The 24,378-nt window shown below is 37.9% G+C and overlaps 1 protein-coding gene across 8 annotated transcripts in view; it reads right to left on the reverse strand.

The window, feature by feature from the left end:
• Positions 1 to 24,378, reverse strand: part of ntng1a (netrin g1a) — a 138,880-nt gene that overhangs the window by 100,558 nt on the left and 13,944 nt on the right. The window lies entirely within an intron of this gene.

Here is a 24,378-nt window from a genome sequence, read left to right on the forward strand (position 1 = left end):
TATCAAGGAGTCCACATAAACAAGCAGCTGGAGCTATGTATAAATGTAATTATAAATAGTCAGTATCAATTTTACTGGGAGATCCAGTGGTATGGTTAATTAAACCATACATTTTAGTTCAGCGTTGTTTTCCTGAGGTGGACAAGACAGTCAGACATCCAACCCGGCAAAAACGATACCAAGTGTATCAAATAGTTTGTTTGACATGAAGCACCAAGGCAGAGTTTGCAAATAGTAAACCGTTAAGAAAGCTGAAACCCTGCAAACTAAGCAGCTGCTGACTTTGGTATTCTATCTTTTCAAGCAAGGGAACACTTGGTAAAGTTTTCACGATGATGTACAGAATGGAGAATTTTTTCTGGAGTTATGTGGAGCACACTAGTGGTCACGTTACAACTTCTAATTAAATGTGTTTGTGGACTGCTGTGGAACAGAATTGTAAAGTTTGCTCACAATACGATAATATATTGATTCAATGGGTAACAACTCAATATTTTCCAATATCACAAACTGTCAAAGTGATATCAATTTAGTTAATGTGGATAATTAGTGTGGGTATGAATCCGTAGGCAGCCACGATGCAATCATAAAATGGTTATTGATGCATCATTTTTCCTTGTCTGACTACTGGAGTACTACTACTTTCCCAGTGGAAATGTATAACATGGTTTCTCATATTTGTCGTGACAAACAAACAAATCTACTGGTTGATGCAGATCAATGCCACAAACCCTCTCCGATAGTACATGTTCTATGTTAGTTGAAGGAGACAAACATGGATTTTGTCACAGTCTCACATATAGTATTGCCAATAAGCATGTTATAATTCTTAGAGCACATTCATACTGGCACTACTTGGTCCGCTTTGAATGAACCCTGGTCCACTTCCACAGATAGTACATGCCATTTAAGGCAGTGTAAAACATGCATTTGAACTTCTGGTCTGCATTTGAACTTCTTAAAAACTGTAGGTTTCAGTTTCATTGGTTCGCTTGCAGTGTGAAGGCAAATGGACAATCCAGTGAATCAAAGAGAGGAAGTGACATGATGCGCAACATGCTTGATAGCTTGCTGCTTCTCCTAACGCTCAAACTGGAAAGATTCTTGTGTTAGCTGCATTAGGTTTTAACATCGAAGTACAAACCCAAACCCTAAGACTGCATAAATGTTTTGTTCCGCCATTGTTTATATTCCAGTGAATAAACTGTTTTCACTCCTGGCCAACTGAGCAGTTGTTTTAACTGCGTGATGTTGTTCAGGTGATTTGGTCCACTTGAGTAAAGTGAAATGTAAAAGCAAACCCAACTAAAGGAAGATGGAAAATCTTTTTAAATTCCCTTCTCAATCAAACCGAGTCTACCTGTCTATCCTGGTGTGAATGAACCTTTAGATGCAGACAACCTTTTACCACTATTTCTACTTTTTCTTTTCTTCTTTTTTTTTTTACTTTGATCCATCTTTGACTTCTGTTGAAATATTCCGAACTGTTGGACAACCACAATTCTTCTTGTTATTTAAGTAATAGATAATTTCAAATGTATTAATTCCTTGCTGGAAAGGAGAACATTGAGATAATGATTAAATACATTCAAATTTGATTTATTGGTTACGTTAGGAATCTACCAGCCACATTGGCTGGTGATCAAAAAAGTTTATTTTGAGCCCTGATAAAGTAAGTAAAGGAGTTACTTCTTCTGTTTGGTTTGCAGGGTTAAGAGCTCAGAGAGATGACCTGATTGGATTTCAAAGCCTTGGCTCCTCTGCAAGGGATAGTGTGGTGTTCAGCTGGATAACAATAAGGCTGTGGGCTTGAGCTCGGGAGGAATTCTGATGTGATCTTAAGAAAAAACTAAGCAGACAAAAAGTAAAATAAAAAAGAAGAGGAAGTTGAGGTGCAATTTTTGCACATACAGTTAAGTAAAGCTTTAACTTGAAGGAGATGATGTCAATCAAGAGAGTTCAATTGTTTTCAGATGGAGAAAAAATATTTCTAGGTAGAAAGAGACTGAGAGGAAAAAGCCTGGTGTTTTTAACTTCATTATCGCAGCAGGATTTCTCCACCGGGGGAGGAGGAAGGATGAGATCAGCAGTCGGGCTGGTTTTCAATAATTCAGGCTGGTCTGTTCCTCACCCCTGCCTGTTTCACAAAAAAATAACCAACTCTCTTCCAAAATCCAGCTTTGGCTCATGCACCACCATCAAGAGACACAATGACACTGTGGAGCCTTTTAGCTTTAATTAGCACCACAACATGGATGCAGTTTCAGCTACTGTGGGAATGAATTGGGGGTGGGGAGGGTGTTATTGGAGAGGTAAGCGACTTTGGATTGACACAACTCTGCCCTCCAGCTCTGTCAGCCGATTTAGAATTATGGTTTGTTGGTTTCAGAACATTAGCTGATTACTTCACAAGCTCCACTTAAGCTGTGTTTTATGGCCTGCAATAAGCCTAAATCATTGCCATAATGCTAGTCTAATTTTACATAATGATTGTTTTTGCTTATCTACATGCAGCTGAGGTCTGCAGGCCTTTTGAGATGACAAAATGCAGCTTGTGTGACAAATCAGCTTAGATTGAAATATTAAACAGCTGTTTTATTTTTATTATTTGACTGGAAATGGCTAAATTACACCTCCTCTTTTAGCAGAAATCAAAACAGAGATGTCAATTTAAATTTAGAAAATAGACATTGCATGCTTCTACTCATAAAATAGAAATTTCTGATATCTATACTCACTGCCTTGTCAAAAACTAACTTGGTTGTGTTTCAGAATAAGAGTGAGAGCTTTGTTTCTATAATGAACCAGATTAATTCACATGCAACAGCAGGGAGTTTATACCATGTACGGTGCAAAACAAAGGAGATTAAGTACCACGAGTGTCTACCAGACAAATCCGAACTGAAAAAAACACTCAACACTTGCATAATTGTTGAAGTAAACATCAAATCCAACTGTCAGTTTTCAGCAACACGAACGCAACTGGCTGCCTGGTTTCATTCCCTGCGGGTGTATTTTCCCTTCTCAGACAAGGAAAAAAAACAAAGACCACTGTGAGAATATCCACTCGCTAATTTGAAAAGCAAAATAAACAGTGAACACGACTGACTTGATGACAGCTGTCAGTGTGACAAGAGGCATTATCAGGTGGGATTGCAATTGTTATGCTGGAGGCAGCCAGGCGGTGTCCAAAAGGGATTTGAGGGTGGTGGTGGTGATGGGGTGGGGGATGAATGTGTTTGGTGGATGCCAGTCAAATATATACTAGGACTTTATGCCTTCACTGCTAAATATTCAACGTAAAGCAAGTAAGAAATAAAAATGCCAAAATCAGTTATATAACAAGGGTAAACAATGGAAGGTGGCAGCAGCTGCCACTGCTTTGGGGAAACATTGTCGTTAAAGAGAAACTTGGGTTTGCCATTTTTGACAAATGCTTTACGTTTGGCATGTTAAAGAGCGACCAGACAAAGTGTGGCTCAATAGAGCCCTATGATGAATAAAAACAATGAATGGGTCTTGTTCACAAGTGAGGGAAGGATGGAGCGGGAGAACCATTTGCTTTTTATTACTACTTTTATACTTAAAGTTCAGAGAAAGAGACCCTTAGAGATCGGGTGAGAAGCTTGGTGATCCGGGAGGGGCTCAGAGTACAGCCGCTGCTCCTCCGCTTTGAGAGGAGCCGGATGAGGTGGCTCGGGCATCTGGTCAGGATGCCTCCCTGGTGAGGTGTTCTGGGTACATGTCACCGGGGAGGAGACCACGGGGAAGACCCAGGACATGCTGGAGAGACTAGATGGATGGATGGATGGATGGATGAATGAATGGATGGAGGGATAGATGGATGATGGATGGATGGATGGATGGGTGGATGGATGGATGGATGGATGGATGGGTGGATGGATGGATGGATGGATGGATGGATGGATTGATGGATGGATGGATATTTAAAAGCAGTTTTAAGACTGAAGGTGGTTAAAATTAGGCACCATTATTGGGTGTAAATTACAAGTTTGAAATGAAAGGAAAATCCTTTATTTATCCGCTGAGGAAAATTGTAAATCACAATATGATTACTATTCAATGTATCTATTCAGTGGATAAAGATATATTTGCTGATATTCTGCCATGATACAAGTTTAATTCAGCTAAGTATCCAGTGATCAAAATTAGATCATATCACATAGTGATTTATAGCCCCACTACTGAACTTTGCACTTTGAAACCCCCTAATGATAGCTAATTCAGCATCCATCTTGCATCCTGTGTCTTTTCTGAGTTCTCTTCAGCCAGTAAAAGTCAGTCCAATATTAACTCATGTCTTATCTCTTACAATCAAACTTTTAGAAGCCAACACTAACAATATGCCATAGCAGCAGGTATTGTAGTACACAACAGAACACAACTAAATAAAAAATACACATGCAGTTTGAGTTTACAGTGTGTTCTTGTATTGAGTTTGGCAGTGTGTTTCTTAAAATACAGAGTAATGTCTGCAATATTACCTTAATGTTTTATACAGCTGTTAGTAAGTTAGGAAAGCAATGAACCAGCAAAAGTGAGGGATAAATAATTTAGTTTTAAAGATGAGGAGCACATGTCCAATTCCCCCAACCCCAGTGGTAATTATACAATTGAATACACAGGAGAAATTAAAGTCCATAAACTGGACAATTTAACAACAGTCTGATCCAGGATGCATTTCTGGATGCAGCAGTAGACTGTGCTTAGTGAAAATGGTTCCCAAGGTCTTCCTGAACCAATGTGGGTGACCACATGGCTGATTATGGTGGCATGATGGTTTCTAATGCCTGGGGGTTCCACAGGTCATGACCATGCATTGGTGGTTTTGGTCTTTAAGGTTTCCCTGAATCTTTTCACAATATTTTGCTCTGTAGATGCTGAAAGAACAAAGTTGTTTTTATCTTGCATTGAGAATGTATTTTCTTTCATTATTTATTTATTTATTTATTTTACAAACTAATGATTCTCTAAGAGACTTACCTTTCACTTGAAAAGATTCTTGGTGAATGTTCCCTTTATAACCAATCCTGGCACCCTCACCTATCAGTTCTATTGCTGATTTTATAAATGTTTTATTACATTTCATTATGCATCAACTGGAGTTTGTAAATGCCACATTTATTTATTCAATTGGGACTCTTCCTTTCCCCCCATTAATAAAATCGGATGTTTGTCAATACTACTGAAAAATATTTTCTTTAAACTGAAAAACATCTGAGGCTTTATTGCTGGAAATCCGGTAATTGAATGGAATGACATTGTGAGCTTGCTGACCCCTTTGCCTATCAACATAAGAACCCAAATAACCACTACAGGATGGAATTATCTCAGTTATGCACACTTGAGTCAAGCTAAAAAGGCGGCCTAACAAGGGTAAGCGCTGGTGAGGCAAAAGCCTGTGAGTGCCATCGGCCATATGCCAGCCTCCTCCTACACTTCTCAGCAGGCGCTGCCCTATTGTAGCAGACCTGTTTGCTGACTGCTGCCAACATTTCATTGGCAGAAACCTTCTACAAGGAATGCATCCAGTCAGCACAACAGTCTAGCACGTTTACTTTAAGAGCCAGTCTCCCTTTATTTCATGACACTACTAACTGATCTGAAGTAGGATATTAAATGCTATCGCCTTGATAATTGTGCTACGACGATTTGAAGTGGTTAATATTAAGTACAATGCAATCAGACCATAGAAATACTCCTGACCCCACACCAGAGCTGATCTTTTTTTAAATCAAGCATTTAATGTTTTTCCTTTTTGGCTCTAATAGTTTTAAGACTATTGTCACTGTTCATGTATTTTTAGAAGAAGTTTTTCTTGTAAACATGTGTGGTTAAAATGATCACATTAGAAATAAAGCAGACCTATAACCTCCAGCAAAGATTATTCGGAGGTGGAATCCAGTAGGCTGACACAGCGAGCGGCTTACCCTGTGTTCTTATCTCTTGGCAGAGCAAAGCTGACTCGCTCGGTGCCACATGGCACCCGGATACACAACGATGCACAGTCACACACACACCTACATACATACATTTGCTTCTGTGATCTATTCCCCAAAGCACTTGGTTCAAAAGAGTCAGTTGCAAAGAATCAAGGGCTTGAGGCCAGCTTTTACCCGGTTATATCATGAACATGAGGATGAAAGGTGGAAATTAGAATTTATTTACTTTATTTTATCTTTTGTGGCTGTTCAAAATTCCATTTTATCTCAAAATAACATTTTAAACAAAACAGATCTCGTCAAATATTTAACTGCGCATGCAGAAGTGTGATGCAGAATATTTAACAATATTTAATCATGTAGAATATTTCATGAACAAAGATCATTCTTTTTTCTGTTAACTTGATTGATGTTAATAGGTAGTGTATGGATTAACTGAAATGTTTCTCTCAACAACATTAGACACTAATTATAATTTATTACTAATTTTACTAACAAGTAGATTAAAAAAGAAAATAGTTTGGTCTTAAACTGTACTTACCATGACTGTGCAATACATATTTTAATAGCTCCGCAAGGCTACACAAAAGTATTTTCACCCAAGGCATTTTTACATGTTAACATTTACAAATTATCACTACCCCAAATTTTATCCACTGCAACCATTTTAAATATCTTTGTTTTTACTCTTTGTTTTATTTCAGGGATGTCTCCAAGAAAACATGTTTCTGCTCGGCTCCCCCTGAAAGGAGGAGGAGAGGAACCCAATGACATCTAGCTGATACATTAAGGGGGAGCCCTAAAAATAGTCCACTTTCAGGTTACATTCAATTTTCCACTTGAAAAGTATAGTATTAATTTGTTAGCTTTGTGTGTTTATTAATTTAATTAATTAAATCTTCCAAACAGCGCAGGTGATCGGCAGTGTTGTTTTTGACAGGCATCTCAGTTTTAGTCTAGTTTTAGTCGACGAAAACTCAAAAATGTTTTAGTCTAGTTTCAGTCAAATAAAAAAAAGTATTAGTCTTTTAACAAATTAATTTAGGTCAATAATAGATTTTAAAAAGTGGAATCAAGGTTGACGGGTTATAACAAGTATTGCAATTCATAAAACAATGCTTTTACATAATAACCAGATTCATTATAGCTTTAGCCAAGACTTTCCCATCAACAGGCATGCAATGCTGCCAGGCTATGCTTAACTGCTGTTAGGCAGAAACCTTTTTATTTCTATATTTCAACTTTTTTCATGAATTTATGCCCTTCTTCATCATACAAAAATGTCACACAAGAATAAAGCAGATCTATAAGTTAAACATAGCAACACATTGTGCTTGTTGTTTGGTTATTTTCATCAATAATTAGAAAATTAAAAGGAATACTTTTAGACGTAAAAGGTTTCCCAGCCAACAGCAAATACTTTCTTATCTACTTAGGGTTATGCATTGCACAGAAAAAGTGCTAACTGTGGAATCAATTACCCCAAAAAAGCAAAGAGCAACAACATCCTTATTTGGTAAATGTGGCTTTATTTCTGAGAATTTTCTGAAGTGCAATACTCCACCCTGAACATACACATGCTGAAAATATGAGCAATGGATGAGGAACACATGCTCAACTTGACCTGGTCTGCCAGTGAAATTGTAAAGGATTATAGTTAAAATATGTCCATATATCGTTCCATCGCTTCCGACCACCATGATTCATCTATGAATGAATAAACTGCTTGTCTGTGTGCACGCTGCACGTCTGGGGGTGGGCGTGGCCAAGGTGCAGCAGCATTGCTGACTGACAGATTAGGCTCACAACAAGCAGAAATGTCCTGCATTTTTTATGTCGGACAATCAGCCCTTGTAATAATCATTTAATGACCACACTACGTGCATTTAGATGCATGTGCATATGAAATGCGAAGTTGCGTTGCATGCACAAAGATAAGGCTCCTCTGAAAGCTCTGGTGTAATTTGAGCTGTGAGCGCCCCCAAATTTGAGTTTGTTTTAGTTTGGTTTGTTTCTACTGGCCAACAACACAGTCGTGAAATTGTTTGAATTTGTCCATTGCTCTTCTTGGATGACTGTTTTATTAAAAAAAGCTTTGTGCAACACTAGCTTTGTGTTTTTTCCACCAAATATTAGAAATATTTACTCACTTGTACTCAGAACCCTTTAGAGTTTGTCTAAAGAGAAGAGAAGTACCTGTTCCAATGCCCCCAAATTTGAGATTAGAGATAAAATTACTCTTAGCTTTGAGAAATCTTAGTAAAATTATGTCTTATGGTCTATGAGATCTGTATTTGGACATCTGGTTGCCAGATAATTTGATTTAATATTGAACATTGCGTTAAAACTACAGCATTTAATAGTAACGGCACTGCTTTCAATTTCAATTGAGGTAAAAAGTCTTCAGTCAGAGAGGAAATGTTGAGGAAGTGGCTCCAACCACAGCTGCAGACCACAGGGAGCAGGGGGGCGAGTACATTAGAGGAGCTAATTAGGATTATTAGCAGGATGTATTCTATTCAGCTGGGACTTAAATTGAACTGTCGTTGGGGAGAGAAATTGAAAATGAGAGCAGAATTACAGACTGAGTGGGTTCAAACTTTTAAAAGCCGCTCTGTGTGTTAGAATCAGTGCTGCTAAATGTCTGATATGGTGGTTTCAAGAGATACATGTATGACTCAAAATAATGATGCCCAGTTAACAACTTAAGTGATGAGGACATTTAACACAGTTAACGTTAAACCACATGATTAAAAATATTACAGATAAATAATAACAATAATAAAAAAAGTTTGTAGAAAAGAAAAATATTTTAATGATATCCAAAGTTTAAAACATAGTTGACTGATATATATAAATTTGTCTTGAACACAGTTATTGGCACATACATATATATATATATCAGTTTCTGACCTTAAAACTGTGCTTCTGACATGTTTTGATGGCATACTGATATACATTATGCACATTCCTGGAGCCGTTGTTACACTTCACAGTGTATGTTTTCAAGCCTAAGGCATCATGAGACTGCTGCGTTTTAATTTATGGCACTACGTCATACACCAGCAACTGGATATTAACACATTGGCTGTTTTGAATGTGCACCATGGCTGATTCAGCAAAGAAACCCCAGAGGACATTATCAGAGGAACATGGAAAAGAACAAAAAAGAAAGTGACAGAACAAGAGATAAAAAAAGATGACTCAACAATGGACTCACTTTTGCTGGAGCTCAGAGAAGAGATAGGATGCAAGTTGGATCCTGAATTAGCCGTCATTAAGTGGCACCAAAGTTCAGTAATGCGGCTTTAAATTGTTGGATGCCCAGTTAAGGTCCTACTTAAAAATGCAAGTGCTTACTCCTTTACCTTGTACTGTAAAATGCCTTGATTATAACATAACAACACCACAATGGAGCCACCACCTTGTGTGATTGGTTTGTGTACAGGTGACAAAATAATCACAAAGAAAAGAAGCCATGAACAATGTACTGCAAATATTTCTTTCAACACTTGATGTCTTCCACCAAAGAGTCTTCCAACTGAAACAATCACATAGATTTCTTGATCATACCCTTCAATACAAGCTATGGTGTTATTACAGCCTCTAGAAACAGCAGGAGGTAATTATGTTGCACGTGAACATTCCTAAATGAAAGCAGACCTCGTTCTCAAGTGTTTAATGTCTTCTTTGAGAAGCCACAAAATCCTCAAGAAGAATAAAGGGGTGGAGGGATAATGCTGTAGTACAGGATGCTGATTAAACCGTTATGAGAGTGTAAACTAATTACACTCTCAAAATGCCATGCTAAACAAGAAAAGCACAAGAGAACTGTTTCTACTGTTAAAATCTGATATTGATTTTATGAACTGCTCTAACAGTCTGTTGGTATTTTCTAATATTTTTGTTAACAGTAAGAGTGATGGCAAGACAGCAAGCCAGCTAATAATACAGAAATAATGAAGGTTTTGATGTGATCCAGTGGGATTCGGGTGAGGAGGAGACAGTAGGCTCATATCAAAACGCCAACCCTCCCTGCCACTGTGTTTGCAACTTGGCATATTGCTGTTCTGTTTACAATAGGGGGAAGAGTCTGAAGCCATGCTGAACATCGCTGAGGGAGAGCCCTCAGCCTGACAGCATGTGTTTCCCAGAGTATCAGCCATTGCCTGGCACCTCAAACAAAATCATTTCATTTCGAGCCTCTGATGTGCAGACAGATGCATTTCATGCCAAGCTTCTCAATCACTCACTGTCCTGGCTAACATAATGAAAAGATTACTCACTGCACCCTTGTCACATCACACTTCTCTGAAAAGTGCCTGCCACTTTGTGGAAAATAGTTTGAATGTAGGTCCTTGCAACCCAGACAGCGAGACCAAATATAAAAGAATGAAAACCAGTTAAGCAGCTTCAGGAAATAAAACAACTTACTAATTAGAGGAGCGGTGGACTGAGAAAGACAGCAATGCCTGAGCAGATGGCTTAGGAGGGGATAGGTTGAAATGCCACAAGTCTGCATCCTTGCACCCTAAGGCCAAAGTCAATCACACACCACAACCCTACAACCAATTTCCTAATTGTTCCTGCTGCACCGTCTCCGGATAATAAAAAGCTAACCATCTCAATAACCATGATGGCATTTTGCTAACTACCTTCCCTCCGGTTAAATTCAGCCTCTCATGTCTTTTCCCCTCTCCTACAGAAAGAGACTCTTGCCTCGGCTTAATCAGAAAGACTGCTTATTAAGGAAAAGCTCTCGGGTTCCTCCTAAATTGGGGAGAACACAGTCTCAGCAGTGCGATAACTGCAGATTTATGTCACAGTTAGGTGTAAATAGCTGCACTGGTTATTCCCTTTCTTTAATTAAGCAAGCACTTTTTCCAGGTCTTTGTCTTGTGCGCTGACCACTCCGGATCTCCCTGCGGTGCAGATGCCAGCTTACAAAGCAACTCAGCCATGTGTAGGAAGTGCACAAGGGAGCCATTTTAATGTCTAATTTTTAGGAATATATATCTTTGTATGGGTTTGATAGATGATCACAACAGAAATGTTACTTCATTTTGCTTGTTTTGCTGTCTGTTCCTTCTGAACCAGCAATACAACCATCAATGAGTAGTCATCCCAGATGATGCATGGCAGCAAACGTTAAATTACTTCTCAGTGTCAGATCAAGCTGAGTGCACAAGAAGATAAAAATGTTCTATGACTGTAATATCATTTTAAAAGACTGCAGACTCCATACTTTGAAGACAATTCCATCTGTGGCGCCTCATCTCCCTGACTCTCATCTCACTGACTTTTTTTTTTCTTTGTGCGTCCCTAACAAACTTGACTTTTTCTCTTAGATTCAGTTGTTTTCATATTTGCCAGAAAGAAACTACCTGATATATACAGAGAAAAAAAAACCTCTCTGCAGTTCATCGTCCTGCATTCAGTTTCCATCATTGAAAGCATTTCTATTGATTCAGAGTTGCTCAGTTTAGACCAGAGACAACAGATCTTATGCTTTGGGAGCTGTCAGTCAGGGTAATCCAGGATTATTATTAAGAGCCTGTCAGGGTTACATGTACAGATTCAAACAAGGAGGACGGATGACTTGCTCAATAAAAATGCAAGTTTATTTCCTCTAAAAAAATATGCACCACTTACTTATTTAAATCTTAATTATTTAAAACTAAGATTTTGTTGATAAAAAGTGAAAATAATCATTGAATTAAAGTTATGTCGGTATCAAATTCTTAAAGATCCCATATTCTACATTTTTTCAAAATTTCATGCAACAACATTGTTTTCAAAGTGTGTTTCCCCAAATTCAGCCTTGATCCTTAATTTCAGCCATTCTAAATGCGGCTCTAGTGAGCTTTACAGAGAACGGGCTGTTTCTGTGTCTGAACCTTTAAATGTTCATGAGTGGTGCCTGTGCACGCCCCTCTCTGGGAGAGGATCCGGCTTTTGCTGGCATCTGCTCTGTGATTTTAGAGGGCAGGCTCAGTTAGCCAGGGGGTGGGTCAATGACAGCATCCACTACCGGGGGCAGTGGTTATTTCTCTTTGTGAGGTCACAAAGGGAAAGATCTCAGACTCACCCGTTTCAGCACACATTTGCTAAAAAGTGGAGCAAGCAAGTGAGAGTGGAGACAGAATTTTCGCATTTTTGGGTCTCATACACAGGCTACGAGGACACATATGATTGTTAGAGACCCTTTAGAAAGTGAGTTTTGCATCATATGGGACCTTTAATGATTTAATATTTTTGTCAAGGTCTTGCATTTCCAGACCTCTGCATTTTCTTTGGCTTTGAGATATTACCCTTTTCCATGTGTTTTCAAAGCAGAAAGACTAAGGTTAGCTGTCCAATTAGAATTTTGCTATCCAATTTTGCTATCTTCAACTACTGTATACTTTCATGACATCAAAGGAAGCTTGTCCATTGGCCTCCACTGGCAGCTTTCTAGACCATCATTTCAGCAACAAATTATCACAATATCATCATAATCCAGTGACTTTAAGTTAGAAGAAATTTAAGAAAAATATATAAAGAAAGATATATATATAAAAAATGTAGTTGCTTTAACCCGTTAAGGCCCAAAGTCCAATTTTTTAAATATGAGATCTTTATTTGGCCCTGTAACAAAATGTACCAAAAAAAATATATATATATATATATATTTTTGGGGGGGCATATCTACTATTTATTACCATGTGATATATCAAAAATTTCACAATATGGTTTTCTGCTTTGGGGTATCTATTAGGGGAAAAAATACAAGTATTAGATTGTGTTCAACAGGATTCTTAGCAAAGTTTATGCCATAAATTGAAGCAAAATGTCCTAGAAACTGTATGCGACAAATATGTCATGTCGGGTTGTCATGTATGGGTTAACATTGTCAATAAGTGTTACTTAAGTTCTGCCTCTGCACCCATCAACTGCATTGCATTTACACACACTTTTCTTTTATAAAGGGTCTATTTTTGCATAGAGATGCCATTTAAAAAAATAAGGATGCATATTCAAACAGTGCAGTCAGTGTCACTGAGAAAATTAGCTTTTTCTCAGACAGCTATCAGGGTGTATTTGTTGCATTGCCGCTTGGTTGACAGACCTAATGGTGTTAAAAGACCAAAACGGGTGAAAATAAAATCAACCCTGACATGTTTTAGATATACAGCACACTGTACTGTGAATCTTTTTTTAAACACAACAAGAATATATCCTATACTGCCTCTCAAATCCTAAAATAGATGTGAAGAGTCATCAGAAACACTAAGATCTAAAACACCAGTTCAGAATCCATGAAAGCATTGTGGCTATATGCAAACAGACACAAATTGCCCCAGACGTTGTGGCAGACACACACCACACCCACCAGTCACTCCAGAACAGGTACAGTATTTTTTACGCTGATAAGGGATGAGAGGCCGTGATGCTTTTAAGTAAAAGAGAGAGAGGATCTGACCCCCCACTATGGATGAAAATGAGGGATGGGATCACAGAGATTGATCTATTCAGAGCACACCGCTTATCTGCTGCAATTAACGTTAAACACCTCTAACACAAATAAATGAAAACACGAGTGCCTCTAAATATGAATGCCTCCATATGCTGCGCTTTGGGCTCTCTAAGCTTGTCTGTGTCGGTTTGCATGTGAGCCATTTGTTATCCATGTCCCAAAGAGGTATGAGGGTGGAGAAGAGGGGGTTTTGTGAAAAACAGTGTTCAACCATGTGAGCTCTGAGGGGGAAATCCACCTCAGAGGCTTTAAAGAGCAATTAAAAGTCCGCCAGTAGTCTCACAACGGAATCTCCATCTATTCAGCAGCAGTAGAGAGGCAGGAGGGGGTAATGGAGAAGGATCGGGGGGGGGTGGGTCCAGACCATAATTTTCCACAAGTGATGAACTGTGAAATGCAACAAAAGCTCCCATTACTGCATGAGGGATTTAGAGCCCACTGAGCAATAGATGAGAAAAGGAGTAAAAGAAGAAGAGAAAAAAAGAAGAAGCCTTTGTCAAATTAAATACAAGGGAGATGGAAAAAAAAATCCCTGTGTCACAGAAGTCAAACTGTAAAGGCTCACGAGGTTGCCTCACATTATGCATGAGTCCTCAGACACTGTGAGCACAATGCGCATTAAACATTGAGACAATGTGATATTTCTGGGTGACTTATAGTCAATAACAAAGGTCTTTGAGATGCTCTGAGTCTGAAACTGAGCTGCAAGAGATCGTTCCTTCCTTGACTTATGTTCAATACTAATTTTCAAGGAATTCTTCATTTCAATATCTGGACACCAAAACTGAATGAAACTGAAATTAAATGCTTTTGCTTCTCAAAATGAAACATTATCTCTTTTTCTGCTGATCCAGTGCATTCACCTCTACGATTATTCATGCTTTCCTCTCCATTTTGGTCCCAACTTCAGAAAAAAACGCCATCAGAAACGTCTGTTGGAGACAGGAGTCACGGGGCCACTTGTTATCTTGTTACGGCAGCATAAAGGATGAGCCGGCACCAAATGCATTGATGGAGGTGAGATAGGCAATTCACACACACTTGCACAGCATCGTAGTCAGGCCCCTGATGTTGTCTTCATACCAACTTTTCACTGACTTGACTTTTAAAACTTTATCCACCCTAGGAAGAAATAGTTCCTCCTATTGTCAGTAAAGACAAAGGCAGTCTCTTCTTACCTAAACTCCACAATGATAATGATGTTCTGATGATGATAGAAGGTGAAAATAGAGATGTTGAAATGATCAATAAAAAATTACATTGCAGATCTCAATGTACTACTGTAAGCAGTGATATGTATTGCACAAAGGAGCAGTCAATAGATGTACAGAAGTCCTTTAGCCTTTATGACCCTTTTACTTCGTACTGTTTAACACAACTACGGTCCTGTTCACTCAGCAATATACATGCACACAAAAGCTTAATGAATTCCAAATGTGAATCAAAATTAGACCGGAAGACACCAGCTGAACATCACTCAGACTGCAAAGCTAAGCCATAATATGCCAATAACAGGAAGTGTAGGGTGTGTGTCCTCCTTAATATAATCATTTTCATGAGTCAAGTCATTTTCTGATTACTTTAATGCAAATAAGATCATATTTGATTAATTAATATTCATGTTAACCTATGTCGAATATGACAATCTTGGTTGCATCATGTAGACATAAACCCATCTATGCCTTTGTCCCCTAGTTTCCAAGTTTTTTTAATTATGAGTAACTCCAGACTGCTTTTTTTTTTCTCTTTAAAGCAACACCACACAACTTTCTGAGTTTAAAACTCAGTGCCTCTGACTTGTTTTGATGGCACACTGACATTCATTATGCAGGGAGCTGTCATTCCCCTGCAGCGTCCCAGAGCTTCGAAACCACACTTCATGACCTTTTTTTCAGCCCAGCAAGACATAAGACAAGAGTCAACATCGGATTACATTAAGATTAAGTTATTTGTCAGAATATTGCATATAAACAAGTAATATTGTTCCTCAGTCTATATTAATTTCTTATCCATTTGTCAGTGTTAGAATGATGTGAAAGACATTGGGTGTGTTCTGACTGCCCAATGATTCCCTGGATTGCGCAACATTTTTTTTGTTTGTTTGTTTGTTTGTTTGTTTTTTTTTATTTTTATAAGAAGCTGAAATGTTTTAAATGTTTAAAAGGGAACTATAACGGTATGGGGAAGACCTGAACAAAAGAACAATGATGTAAAAATTTTTCTACTTTTTTAGGAAAACAAGCGATTGCTTCTAAAACTAGTACATTAGCAAATTATGCTAAAATTGGCTTAGCTAGTTTAACTGTAGAACCTAAAAGCTTTAGTACTAGAATTACTACAGCTAAGCTAAGTTAAGGTTGGCTTAGATACCTTAGCAGTAAAACTTCAAAGTGCTAGTACTAGCAGCTAAGGTTGACTTAGCAAGTTTAGTAGTATAACTTCAAACATTTAGTGCTAAAATTACTATAGCTCAGCTAAGGTTGGCTTAGCAAGTTTAGTAAAAGAACTTCAAACAACGTTTAGTGCTAAAACAGCTAAGGACCTAAAGTTTTAAGAGATAAAATTACTACAATAACAGAGACCAATAATTCACATGATTGTATGACATAATCCACGGAGAGAAAGCTGTCTACAGTGGTAACATTGGCATGTGCTCCAAATACAAAATGTTTGCTTAATTTGCTCCCACACCTTGAAATTCCTTGAAATGTTACTGGGGATGCAATGTAGATGTAGAAGCTTTCTGTCTAGTTAAAAAATTGTTATTCATCAGTCTGATTAAACTCAGTGACAGCTTGCTGTCTGATGATGCATCAAATTCAATTTAATTTAAGAAAAAATAAGATTAAATCTGATTACATTATGACAAGAGCACAAGTTTTAAGTTTCTGCCTCTTGATGAATCACAGCACTGTGTTGTATATTTAGTGGTTCCGACAGTGGTAATGTGACTACAGCTTTCAGCTTGTTGAAATACTACAGCATTTTTTATGGCACTAAGAAGATGAAAAGTGCTCAACCCATAAAACAGAGTGTTAGCCATCAAATAAGCTACAATCATGAATGTACACTGTAGCATGCATGCAACTTCAACTTCACACATTTGCACTGTTGACTGAGCTAATTAAATTACATAAAAGAGATTTAATTCCCTTTAGCAAAGATTAAAAATGTGTGGAAAAAAAGAAAATATATCAGTAAAGTCTCAAATGCTGCACCTTGATTAATGCAAAAATAATAATTGCACCTTTGTTTCGGACTCCACATAGCCATATTTAATCAAACAAAGAAACAAAAGCCTTTTGAACACATTTTCCCTCTTTTTTAGATTGTTTTGGTTCATGTCCTTTACCTCAGTTATGGATCTCAAACCTTTGATTTTGTTTGGTCTGGCAAAGATGTAAGATGACACATGAAAAGGATCATGCTGACATAATCCTCTCATGTTTAACAATTCTATTGAAAGACTGATTAGTTATTCAGTGCAGTTTGATTGTTGCAGCACTCCTTGAATACGACCTTTTTGGCAGATCAGAATAATAAAGTTTGTGCTTGTGTTTTGATATCTTGCTCTTTCACACACACAAAACACTACAAATAAGGTTCTAAAACAGAACGTTAGACAAAACTATAGCCCTGCATAAAACCCTCCCATCTCTCCTGCCTCTTTCATCCTCGTCTAGCCCTCACACAGCAGTGTTGCCATATGAAATGAGACATATTGCTGCTGACAGCACACTCATTTCTTAAGGAAATGTCAGTGAGGAGCTTGTTGAGAGACGGCACATGATGTAAGGGTGGTAATAGGGGATGTATGGGGAGTTAAAACGTTTTGACTTAAACTACTAATCAGGATGTGCTTTAGGTAAAGGTCACATTTGTATACTACAGTGTAAATCTATAATAGGTGACAGGAACACTGACTTGCATGCTTACAACAGCCTCTGTCTGGTGCTTCAGGGTAATATTATCTTTGTCATGTAGACAGTACATAAATATAGTTGTGACTCTCAATGAACATCATAAGTAAGTGTGCAAACAATCCTTTACAAAGGCCTTAATCTAGAACAGTTAGTTCTAGACTTAAAAATGGATTTCTGAAAGTCAGATAAAAAAGAGATTGCTTAGACCTGGGCTGTTCAGTCTTGAAATAAAAATAAACAATTTTGATTTGAATTAGAAAAACTGAGGTTGCCTATAAAACATGGAATTGGTCTTCATGGAGCTGGAGAATGAAATTTGAGGGAAATAATGGCTGCAGAAAAACTTTACCCTGTGATCAAATATGTTGATCTGACTTTGTTCTTGAAACAAGATAAATATTAAGCTGATGGCACTGACCACTGGTTCTGTTCACAAGAACTGAGCATCCGTGTTGATTTGAAGGAGAACTACTGCTTCTAAGTGGTTTGAACTGAAGTGTAACACAGAAAACACAAAATGTTTGGCCCAAATACATTTTTGTTTGGCCCAAGTTTGGCCTTGACTTACAGCGTTGACTAAATGTGAGTGTAGCCGCCAAAACTCAGCCAGATAACAACCACATGTGGTGCACAAGGAAGTTGCCATAATCCATGCCCAGACAGGCTTCCCATATTATACTTCTGGCCCCCAAATGCTTACTGTAATCTACGCTGAGGCCAACAACTGACATCTGGACCGTATGTGGCCCACAGGAGACTTGCCAGAATCCAGGCCAGGCTGGCAACTAAGAATCTGGTCCACAGAACAATTACTGGTGCTGTAAGTGAGTTATAAGTGCCAAAAATAGCCTGGATTCAACCCAAACAAGTCTGCTATCTGGGAAGGTACAGAAAACAACTTTTCAAAAACACCAGACATATGCTTTAGAACTGCACCCAAAGTTAAACCTGCATCCAGTAAGGTTTAATCCTGGAGTAGCTCAGATTTTTGTCCAGTAAAACTTTTTTTTTTTTCTTTTTTTAAAGATAAGAACAATTTCACTTTATGACTGAGAAAGAAGATTTCTGTTATAGACTGCATCAAAAGGCCATTCAAATCTAGAACTAACCTTAATCTGTCTGGGAAAATGCTCCAGTGGATGTGTTGCATCTGCACAGTTGTTTCTGGTACTTGGCCATGTTAAGTCCCAAACCTTATAGAGAGCTGAAATACTCATTTAATCAAGGGGGCTGTAAACTGTTTGTAAAAGAAATAAACCAAACAAAGCTCCAAACTCTAAAAAAAACTCTACAAGACATCGCTAACAATAAAAAAAAAAAAAAAAGACAAAAAATTCCTTATCAAGGGAAAAATAAATGAGCATTGTAAGCTGGTAGAAATCCGTGTATGCCTCCCCACCAGGCAGGCCTAATATCCACACCTTCACAGGTGCAACCCATTAAAAAATTAGCACAGTGAAGCTCATCTTACAGGCTAGAGATGATGCATCAAGGTGTGTCCCGATTATAATTACTGAGGAGCATTTTCTTCCACTTTTCCAACAACTTGGACAAAATCAAATTAAGTTTTTATAAGTCAGATTAATTAAGATAGTTTCACTTACTTTTCTAATTTAAGCCATGACTTAAATGGCAGTTTACATAGTGAAATAGACCCGAAGGCAGTCGTCTAATTACCTCACGTTTTTCTTATTTTTGTACTGTTTTAATCCATTATCTGTCATATGAGCTGTAACACTGCTTGTGAATCTATACATATATTTACTTTCTAGTTGTTTATTGTTGCATCAATGAATGTCTAACTGGAATTCAATATGAGTCACTGCAAAACAGTTCTACCTTTCCGGAATTCTAAAACCCCTATCAATGCAGAGGGATACTAGTGAGTTTTTACTTAACGAGTAGGTCAGTATTTAAGTTACACAGAGCAAAAAGAAAATAAGAAAAAAATAGCCTCTATTATAGCTGATATATATCATGTAACACTTAAGTAAAGGTGATAAAGGTGATATTTTGCAATTTCCCTCTGGGATAAATAAAGTATTTTTCATTTAATTTCATAATTTTGGGCCTGAAGCAGAAACAGTCATTTAATAGTTCTACTGAACTCTGGTGATGACTGTATGATATACTGTAGAACATTTCTGCATGACTATTGAGGTGAAAGAAGGATAAGCTAAAACAATCCCATCATTGTGACATATATTTAAAACTGTATCTGAAGAATGACAAGATGCTTCATGCTTCCACATGCACCACTTCCTTACAAACCCTTTATATCCTTATTAAGATTTGATTGGCTATGAAATGCACCAACCTACCAGGACTCAGGTTTCAGCATTTATCAGCACTTCTGCCAACCGATGGCACAGATACAAATCCAGAACTGCTTCACACACACAAGCATAGCTGCTTAATGCCATATGTGTTGGGTAAGAGAAATGTAAAAAAAAGCCTTGTGCACGTACAAGTGCACATGTATGCATATTTGTCTTAATACTCGCATTTAAAAAAATCTACATTTATTATGAGTAAAATTTGTGTATTTATGAGAATTTGGTTGCAGTGTGCAGTTTTACAGTCACGGTTTCTTTATCGCAGCTACATTAGAGGCTCACAGATGTCATCTATGAAGTAGACCAGGGGTGCCCAAGTCCTCATGCTCTACTATTCTGCAACTTTTAGATGTATCCCTGCTCCAACACATCTGAATCAAATGGCTGAATTCCCTCATCTGCAAGTCATTCAGTTCTGCAGAGGCCTGTTAACGAGCCATTCATTTGATGAATAACGTCACTTACCTGTCAACTTTATAATATTTTCAGGTCTATATAATAAGATACAGATTATTAATGATTAATTTTTACAGTGACAGGCACAATGCTGTTCCTAGACTGCTAAAAAAGCAGAGAAGACTGAGAAAGTGATAGAAATGGAAAAAAAAATCAGCTAACGTTAAGCAGATACAACTCGAGTAATTCATTTAAATCATACTCTGATCTTCCTACAACTTTGGTAACATTCAGATGTGTAATAAGCACATTACTCTGCTTCAAAAACACCTTGTCACAGGTCCTGAAGAGGAATCTGCAGAACTTCATGGCAGCTTTAGGGTTGACCTTTTATATGAATAAGGTACGTTGCAACAGGGAAATACAAACCATGCAGGGCAGTAAACTAGTCTAGGTTGCTCATTTAAGATAACAGTAATATTTTAGTTCAATTCTCAAAACTAACATTGAAGGAAGTTCAGAGTATGATTTAAATAAACTTCCAACTTGTAAACAGATACATGAAATGTTTAGTATTACCTGATTTCTTTCTGTGTCTTAATGATTTAATAATGAAGTTGAACAGGCTTTAGACGAATACACACTTGAATTTACCTTTGAATTTTGTGATGTAGTTTTGAAAGTAATATTGTCAGCATTCATCACGAATAAGCCACAACTGTAAAATTCAACTCCATATGTGCAATCTTTTAGAAGTTATAACTTTTTAAATCAGACAAAATGAACACATTTTAATAGATAAATATGCATGCATGCTCGTTTATACAAAGACATCTTTTTTGACAGTTACCTTACTCCATACCTGTGCCTCAACCAGCATATATAAATTTTTCCACACAAACCAGTAAACAAACAGATGCCTTGGCAGTGACACACTAATTCCTACATCTCACACAAGCTCAGCTGTCAGCTGGTCGTGGCTGTGAGAGCTGTCCAGGTTTTTAAAGGCCAGTCTGAGTCTAACTGGAGGGAACAGTGAAATCTCATATGATGGCAGATTCATGTGCCCGAGTTCAGAGAATGCCAGCTTATTGCTATTGAAAAGGTCACTGGGCTAGAAGGCGAATAAAAAGTCTTTACTAGGCAGAGAGGTGTGCGTGTGCCATGTGTGATGTGGTTTTCCTTTGTGTGACCCTGGGATGAAGACCGCAACCTGAGCTAGCCATGCTCATATAAGCGCTATGCCCTCGAGCTGCTGCATCCCACTCTGCCTCCCTCTGCTCTTTGGTGTCTGTTACCTTTGGTACTCCAGGAAGCAGACACTCGGCTTTAAAGCACACCCGCATCTGTGAACACAACAATCAATCACCAGAAAGATGAATTTCTCCGATAACGCAGAGTAATGATAATTGCTCCGAATCTGCAACGATCTGCCGTATGATACGAACCACTATTGGCACTGCAGCAGCACACTGGCAGGCAGAGTAGCTGAAATATCAATGATAATTGTTTCGATGTTGATTTGGAGCTATGTTACGGCCTGGATAAAAATAAACCAATTGCAGAGAGTTGGACTCAGTGGTAAGTGGCGGGGGTCATGTTTCCCTCATGTTTGTGTGATTTGTGATCAGTACAGCACAACGGGGAGAAGAAATGGTTATTTCGAAGCGAACCACTGCCTGTTTAAATTGAAGCTCTCCTATCACATTGACTGTTGGAGACGTGAGGGCAGAAGCGCGGTGCAAACTCCTGCTAATCCAATAAGCGATCATCAGACTGTTAAAAGGCTGACAACAACAATTATAACCCCAGTTTCAACTGTGTTTCCTGAAATAGGATTCCACCACTGGAGAATCAGACACGGATGGCCGCTATTCATCCAGGATTCGAACAGTTTATCCACAACACAGCTGCTACAAGGCAAATATGACACATTTTATGCATCAAACGTCCATCAATTGGCGGTTTTGAAGTCACACAGAGTGAAAATGGAAGGTGACTGCATCTTCAGAGTGACCTCCCAGACTGCAGCCAACCCTAACGTCAACAGATCACAGGAGTCAGCATATTTCTGAAGTGCCTCTGCGATGTCGTGCTGAATAATGTGTCCTATGAATAAAACACATTAGCTACAAAACATGTTGAATTATTCACATTTCAGAGCCTCCATCCCTCCCTACACTGGAGATATTAGTTCTTCAGTCATCATATGCTTTGCACCGAGTCCTCTGAGTCTCCCTCTCCCTCATGTGTGCTCCTTCTCTCGTCTCTGATCATTCTCTCGCTGTGTTTTTGTCATGTGTGTTTTGTTAATCCCTCTCTGTTCTCTCGTCTCTCCTCTCAGCTGACTTTCTGCTGATGGCGGCAGTCTATTTATACTCCTGAAGTTGCAACTTTTCCTGAAACATTTCACTATTTATCTAAAGAGCTCCTGAAGATGGTGAAGAGTGCATTTGTTCTGAGAGAATCTTTGATGACTTGGTAACACACAGAGGCCCAAAATGGATTCATCATTTAGCATTAATCGGAGGCGACCAGCTGTGAGATCCAAGGAGAAGAAGATCCGATATAAAGAAGACAGCGATTTGCAAATTAAATACTTGACCTAATATGAATCTAGTGCTCATTTTATTTTTAGCTCCTCCAGGAATTTGTTTTCATGATTGCAATATAATTAGCAGAAACAGCAGATAAAATTAGACAAACTGACTAATTAATATTACAAGATTATAATCACACAAAATATCAGTTTTTAGTCGTCATAATATTCTGCAGCAAGTTAACAGACCAAGGGAAAAGTGTCTCATCATAAAAGAAAAACAACTATATTTCAATCATGTTTATGTGTGGGTTTTATAGCATGACAATACACTTTTTACAATACTGAACCACACTTATAAGGATGTAAGAAACTAAGTTTAACCAAATAAAAAAACCTATATTTCTATCAGAACACTTGAAATGACAACTGATATCATGGGATTTGTCAAAAAAATACGAATTTTATTATTTATCATCTGTTATTGTTGATAACCTTGAAAAAGAATGAAACTAATATTTTATTATCTATCTATCTATCTATCTATCTATCTATCTATCTATCTATCTATCTATCTATCTATCTATCTATCTGAATATAATTGTGATTTATAAGATTATCTTTAACAGCATCATATCTATAATAATAATTTACTCCCTGCTGTAACAAATCAGCATGGAGGGACATCTTTAACACCAGTTTCTAACTAATGTGATTCCAAATCCTTATCAAAGGACCGAAAGTTTTACCATCTTTTCCTAAACACAGTCAAGTAGTTTAAGAAAACTGGTGAAATGAGGATGTAACAGTCAGTGACTGAAACAAGTTAAACTGAAAGAAGACAGTGACAGCTAATTTCTAATTGCAGCTGGAGTTGATTTCTCTGAACACAGGTGCCTTATAAGCAATAACTCATAAACCTATTAAAACGTCATGGCACTAAAGGAGAAGTCCTGTTCTGACAGGTATAGTCAAAGCGATATTTTGGTACTGCTGAAGCAGGGATGTGTGAAGTAATAATGGGTAGTCAGCGTCTTAGCAGCAGTCAGAGCACCGAGTTTTGAAAACCAGAGAGGTTTTGCTGAGCCCCCCAATCAGATTTCTAATTGGGGGGCTCAGCAAACAGCTTGTAGGAATGGAGCCATTAGAGGGCAAATTTTTAACCTTTGTTTATAGAGCTAGTCCCCGTTGAGACATGCAGTCTCATTTACCTAACCTAATATGCTTTGGTAAAAATTTCACCCTCTATAGCAGTTACATGTTAAAACGTTGGTGGTGACAAGTGGTTTGAGGGAATAGATTCATAGTGACTTTAAACATGTATCATTGCTTTTCTAACAAAAGAAAGTTAATGTTGCTGAAATCATTGCATGCCTTCTGGCATTTCCAGGCTTTTTGTTACCTTTACTGTCTCATACTTGACGTTTTCTGGTTGGATCTATAGAATTTTGTATCACAGCAGATTAGAATATTGTGAACAGCCATCAATGGCATGGTATTTTGACATTGTGACACTTTCTTAAGTTTGAATTGTTTTAAATGGAGAAAATTTTCTACATTATTCTACTCTTTTTTGGTTATGTTAGCTTAGCTCAGCCGTTAGCCCAACTCTTTTATCAGAACTCTTGCCTACTTCTTCAAACTGACACTGTTATCCATTTTAAATAAAGGCACTGATTTATCCTAAGTACCCAAAACACAACCT

This window comes from Melanotaenia boesemani, chromosome 18, assembly GCF_017639745.1.
Source record: "Melanotaenia boesemani isolate fMelBoe1 chromosome 18, fMelBoe1.pri, whole genome shotgun sequence".
Lineage (NCBI taxonomy): Eukaryota > Metazoa > Chordata > Actinopteri > Atheriniformes > Melanotaeniidae > Melanotaenia > Melanotaenia boesemani.